This window comes from Dermacentor variabilis, chromosome 5 (assembly GCF_050947875.1).
Source record: "Dermacentor variabilis isolate Ectoservices chromosome 5, ASM5094787v1, whole genome shotgun sequence".
Lineage (NCBI taxonomy): Eukaryota > Metazoa > Arthropoda > Arachnida > Ixodida > Ixodidae > Dermacentor > Dermacentor variabilis.
The window spans coordinates 80,592,855-80,599,073 of record NC_134572.1 but is presented as its reverse complement, the minus strand read 5'-3'; positions in this window follow the sequence as shown (position 1 = coordinate 80,599,073).

Here is a 6,219-nt window from a genome sequence, read left to right as displayed (position 1 = left end):
TTCTTAATCAGAACTTCAACGTCATTTCTGTCTTCCGCTTCCTCGAACTTGAAGGTACTGTACGACTTCCTAGCCTCTTCGCCTATGGTAACTAGCAAAGTGGCTGCTTGAACGTCTTTTGGCTGCTTGTTCAATTGCGTAGCAGTGTAAAACAGCAGAAACTCACTTTTCCAAGTTTTCCAGGCAATCTAAGGGTCGTGCGATGCATCCATAGGCTTCGGGGGCGGTAGTAGCGCGGACGCCATGGACATATCGGCTGGGTTCCGCTGCCACCATGTAGCCAGGCCAGCAGTTGAGCGAACAACGAGTTTATTGCGGTTATTATTATTATTTGTTTTGAACACATATACACATATATACAGTTAACAGGAAAGGGAAGGCGAGGAGCAGGCTGGCAACTGCCACCGGAAGGGGCACAACGCCTGCCTACTCTTCTGAAGGGAGGTGACAGCAACACAGAAATGGAAGATAGGAAAGAAGGGAGGAAAGAGGAAAGGAAGAGCAACAGGACAAATCTAAAGACTAAAGTAGAACACAGTACACTAGCACGTTGTTCCGCCGAGTTTCGACTCTGCACGCAATCACCTTTTCACTGGTAGTCGGTTCACAATATACACTACAAGGTGTTTGAACCCGCCACTTCCCATCTTCGAAGGAAGAAGCGTTAGGACACAGTACAGATCACACACAGTAGGGCCGGTCACTGAAGGTCACGCTACTACAGAATGTTTAACGTTCACGCTACAAACGTGAACTTAAGTTAGTTAGCTCTAGAAAGGTTAGTAGGGCGCGATGGGCCTGATCACGTTTAGATGCACAACCACTGGGGTATAAGCATTCCTCGAGTGTCGCACACCGCAGGCCAAGGAGGTGATAGTTTCTCACTAGCGACATGCGCTGCGCACTGAAAGCGGGACACTCAAATATAAGGTGCTGAAGTGTCTCGTAGCAGCCACAAGACGCACAGAATGGACTTGCCACACGCCCTTGTCTGTATAAACGTTCGTGCACGTTCACGCAACCAACCCTCAGCTTGAGCAGTTGTGCTCTAGCGCGACGAGGCAAGCCTCGACCACGAACACAGGGCGGGAACGTTCCATTTGCGACACGCTGATCTGGATGCTGCTTTAGTAGGTGGCGACGTATCAGGAGACGAGCGTCATCAAGCTTGCACAGAATTTCTGGGCAGTCACAGTTGTTATGAGCGCAACTTGAAGCGAGCCGATCAGCTTCTTCATTTCCGGCGATTCCTACGTGTGAAGGTATCCATTGAGCGACGACAGATACCTCACGTGATGTAATTTTGCTCGCAGAGTCAGTAATGCTGCGCACAAGTGGGCAATCAAGCTCACCGCGTTGTAACCTGCTAAGGGCAGCACGGGAGTCCGTAAAGATGACAACTTTCGATGTAGTTAACTCCTCTTGCACGTATTTCAATGCAACATTAATCGCTGCTAGTTCTGCAGTTGTTGACGAAGCTGGATGAGGTATTTGAAATATACGTCGTACTTTAGTTGAAGGGCAGAAAAAAGCTGCAGAGGCGCCTTGACCGTCGTTGTGTACAGATGCATCTGTGAAAACTTGAAGATAATCTGGAAACTTTTCGAACATGTGAGACTGAGCCAATTGGAATATTGCCGAAACAGCCATATCAGACTTTTTGTGCATGTCAGGGATTGTGAGGTAAATGGGAAGTACGTGTTTCGTGATACCTTTTGGAGGCGGAGACGTATCTGAAGCAGCATGTTCAGAAATGGTAGTGATATTCATAAATAAAGCCGCCATTTTTCCCATTCGAGATAACGGGCGGTTAATGAGACGATCAAGGAGCGATTGACCATTCGATGCGCGGTGCAGACGCTCAATATGATACAGAGCTCTCTGATCTGCTTGCAGCCTCAGGGGTAACTGATGCGCTTCAGTGAGTAATGCAATAGATTGCGCCTCACGAGGTAATCCAAGCATTAGTCGAAGGGCAACGCGATGATCTCGCTCCAGTTGGGACATCAAACTATGTGGTATGTTCAAAATTGGTAATGCGTACAGCATGCCTGAGAGTACAGATGACTGGTACACCTGAAGAGCCGTTGTTTGGTCGCAGCCAGCACCTCGAGCAGTCAAGGCGGCCACATACTTAAGGAGGGAGTGCGATTTGCGTCGTACAGATTTAACGGCAGGACGCCAAGAGATGCGATCATCCACAATTAACCCCAAATAACGGTGTTGTCGCACCCAGTTTATAGGCGTTTCGTCAAGATACAGTCGGCTCATCGTTCGACGAGCGCGTTGTTTAGGGTGATATGCTATTGCAGCCGACTTAGCAGGTGATATGAGCAGGCCAACTTCACCCAAATACTCCGAAGTAGCGTTGAGAGCTCTTTGCAAGCTTGCACGAAGCCGCGGACCAAGGTGTGAAGGGCCGCTTATCCACAGAGCAATGTCATCTGCGTAGACAGCTATGCTCACAGGGAAATCAGTGTCCCGAGGCAAACGACTTGGAAGTGCGGCGAGTACGGTGTTGCGCAAGTTAGATATATACAGAAGCCAACGTGACGTAACATATCACGGGATTACTAGTGCTCTACGACAAGTCTTATTGCACCAATTGCAATACATCCCTTAACGTATATCATTTACTCTGGCCATGCTCGCAAGCTCACATAAACTCCGAACCGGACAAGCGCAAGTTTGAAAAAGCAATCCGGAGTGAAGAACTCACTCCCCAACTCTGGGCTGTCCAGCAGGTCCACGACGCCGCCAGGAAACTCAACCTCCCGGTTCCGTCGTGGGAGACGCCCGCGCCATGAGAGCCCAAGGCTCTCGTGGCCTGCAGGACCTGAATAAAGTTGATTTCCTTCCTTCCTTCCTACTGGTGCGCCGTGACGACTGCAGATTCAGCCGTGCTACAGGGCCAACTGTATACTGAGGACAAATAATTGCCGCTTCGCTATTCCGGACTCTGTATCGGTCGTCATGATCCAGTTTGGACGGAAGTTTAAGGGGCGTTTAAACGGAGAGAACGAAGCGCGTCGTTCTCCCTATAGTACCTAGGCCAACACCCATTAGAAGCAAGAATTATCAGCAAAAAGTTCCCAGATCTCTCTCTGGAGGCTTTCTAGCTCTTGATAATACCAGAAAGCTCAGGTGCAGCTTCGTGGCCTCCAATGATTTGGGTGCTGTGCTTGGTGGTGGTGCTGTGTAGCGTTTCTCCGTAGGGGGCCTACAGCATGTGCGCTGTTTATTTCTCTGAACTTGGGCTGACGGTTAAAGGTGCGTTCGTCGCCGTAGTCCGCTGTGCAACTCCTGTAGAAATGCACAGACGTTGTCATGCCATCGTCGTCGTGACGCTGTCGCCATTCCGTTGGCGTTTTACGGCTGCCGTAGCGCAATCATCGCGTGGTTGTAGTTTTTCCATTGACGTCATGCCGTATTGGTAAAACTGCTGTCGTGTTATAGCTCCGGCATCACCTCCTTCGTCGTTATTACATCGTCGACACACCGTCGCTGTCACTCCACCGCCGTTGCCGTCATGGTGTAATGCGGTCTACCAACACCTCTACTTTAATTTGTGCCGCCATTATCAAAACACCATTATCAAAGTCAGCAGTATACTTTGGAAGCATTGCTACTGTGTCTATTTTCTTCCTTCCACAGAAGTTATTCGCTGAGCTCGACAACCATTTTCGATGATTTCTACAGAGATTTTATTACTTATACGCGCTGCCATGAGCGCTTATTTCCCTCAGCCTAAGAGAAGCTACAGGAATATAACTGCGTGCTAGGACATATATTTTCCATGAGCGCCTTTCCTAAGGCTGCGAAGCTGTGTTTAACCACTTCTCGCCTCTGAACATCGCGTTGAGTTCAAAGGCGACTATAATCCCTTGCAGGATGTATTACAAGTCTTTACTCCGTGGAAAAACCCTTTACAAAATATTGTTTTGTAAGCTCATGTGTACCATGATACGTGGCCCGTCTTCCCGTAGTTCATTAAATCGGACATGCGACAATAAATGCAGTTTTTTCGCTGCAATCTCGTGTTTACGGCGGCGGCGCCTGGGTTCGCATTGTGAAAAAAATGCGTAAGGAATGACGGCGGAAGATTTATATTGATGGCGAGCAAGATGGCAGCAGAATGGGCAGTCAATGGCACAGAGTTTGTGCCATTGAAATGTGGATCTTATCACATACGTGTACGTGATTAACATATTCCGTTTAAGAGCGCTACACGGCACTTGACAAGGTCGTGAATTGTTGTTCGAATCGATTACAACTCACTGAAGGTGTGTAAATACGCTAGGATTTTCTTCAGCGAAAGCACTTCAGTGGCAGTTTTCTTCTTCTTCTAAACCTGGGTTGAGTCTGAAGCAGAGGTAACGATATGGCATGACGACCATGTAATAACGACGATGATTTCACGTCTACGGCTGTCGCTGTCGGGATTACGGAAAGCGCGGGCGGATTGATGGCTCGTCAAAATAAACAACAATCGAGCTTCGAGGTGCTGTCGCAGTAAAATATTGTTAACTTACAAACTTATGCTAATGAACAACGAATTATTTGTTGAGGGAAGAAAGACGACGATTTTGGCTACATGTGTTGCATTCGATCAGCTTCTGTTACGTGCCTTGCCTTTTCAATGCCTACTTGTAATCGGACTGTATCGAGCGTTTAAGACGCAGGACACGTAACGCAAGCTGGTAGACTGCAATTCACGTAGTCGAAATCGTCTTCAGTCAACAAAAATGAGCAATGTTCGGTAGCTTTTATTTATATAATTTTGTTTAGAGCTAAGGAAGTTAATATTGAAGAACAGAGAATGTACGGTTCGGCCACAAATAGAACGCAGTGACCGGACGAGGAAGGCTCAGTGTGTTCATGCTTCAAAGGAGCATTAGAATATGAAAAAGGGTTCTGATTTTTCAAATCAAGTTCATATGCCATGTCATGCTTCTTTGACTGTTTCTTTGACTGTTCCCATGACAACGGAAACACTAACGTTTCTGCCGTAATAGAGGTACATTCATGGACCAAATTCAAACACACTTGATACTTCTTTAAAGCAGCCTCTCTCAAGGAACTGTTTCGACTATCCGGAACAGTCAGAACCGCAGACGGGAAGAAATGTGAGTACATCTAAATATATCCACATTTAGAGGGCAGAACTGGGGAAGGTCACATAATGGAAAACTTCAAATGTAACCCAAACGAGCGTTAGCTGGCAAGACGACAATGGCAATAAATACATTGACAATGAAAACGAGGACGTCACTACAGCGACGATGACCGCATGGTGGCAGAAACATAATAGACCAGGGATCCAATCCTGGGTCGGGCTAACAGCAGTTTTCGTAGGAGTAGTGTAAATTAAGATAATTTGCACTGGACAGAGAGATAGGAGTCATAACGGAAAGGCAGGGACGTTACCCAGGCGGAACCAGGTTTGCTACCCAGCACTGAGGAAGAAAGAAAGAAGGTTGGAAGATGAGGAGAAGTTTGCACTTTGCACAGACACAGACACAAAAATCGCTGCTGCGCTTTTTGAGGTGTTGGCTTTGTTTATGTTGAAAATTCAACGCGTCTTGCACAAGAAGACGAAGAAAGAGACATGTGTTAGCGTGTCTCTTTCTTTATTTGTAAGCCGTGTGAATTTTCAACTTGAGCAGTTTTCGCTTGCGCCAACTTCTCCAGCCGAGGTAAGTTGACGAACGTGACAATAACATATGCAATGGATAAAACTGGGTGGAGCAGCTTTGGCTATTCTCTCGGTGAAACGAGCACGACGGTAAAAATTCGTTCTTGTCGTACGAACGACACGTATTTGAATAATAACTTCAGAATAATTATTTAAAATGCTACGGGTCTGCAGAGTCTATACCATCACTGCACGAAGCTGGCTCGTCGTTAATGCACTGTTGTGGGAGGACATAGCTTGGCAAAACTTAGTCGTATACGTTGCTGTCAAAGGTGTTTCTGACAAGTGTGGCTGTTATCCATGCATTGCTTCTGACTAGCGCCTCGCGCCTCGTAGTTACTCGTGTTAGCATGTGTGCTTTTACTTCTCATGGTTATTACTCAAGGTCAAGGGAAATTGTAACGTGGCTCAAATCGAAATATATTAGGCGTTCTTAACCTCGACGAGTCGGAAGCACATCTGCCTTATTGCTCTGCAAGCGAAATAAACAGTTGTTTGAGCTCTTAAGCTCTCTTGAAAGGTTA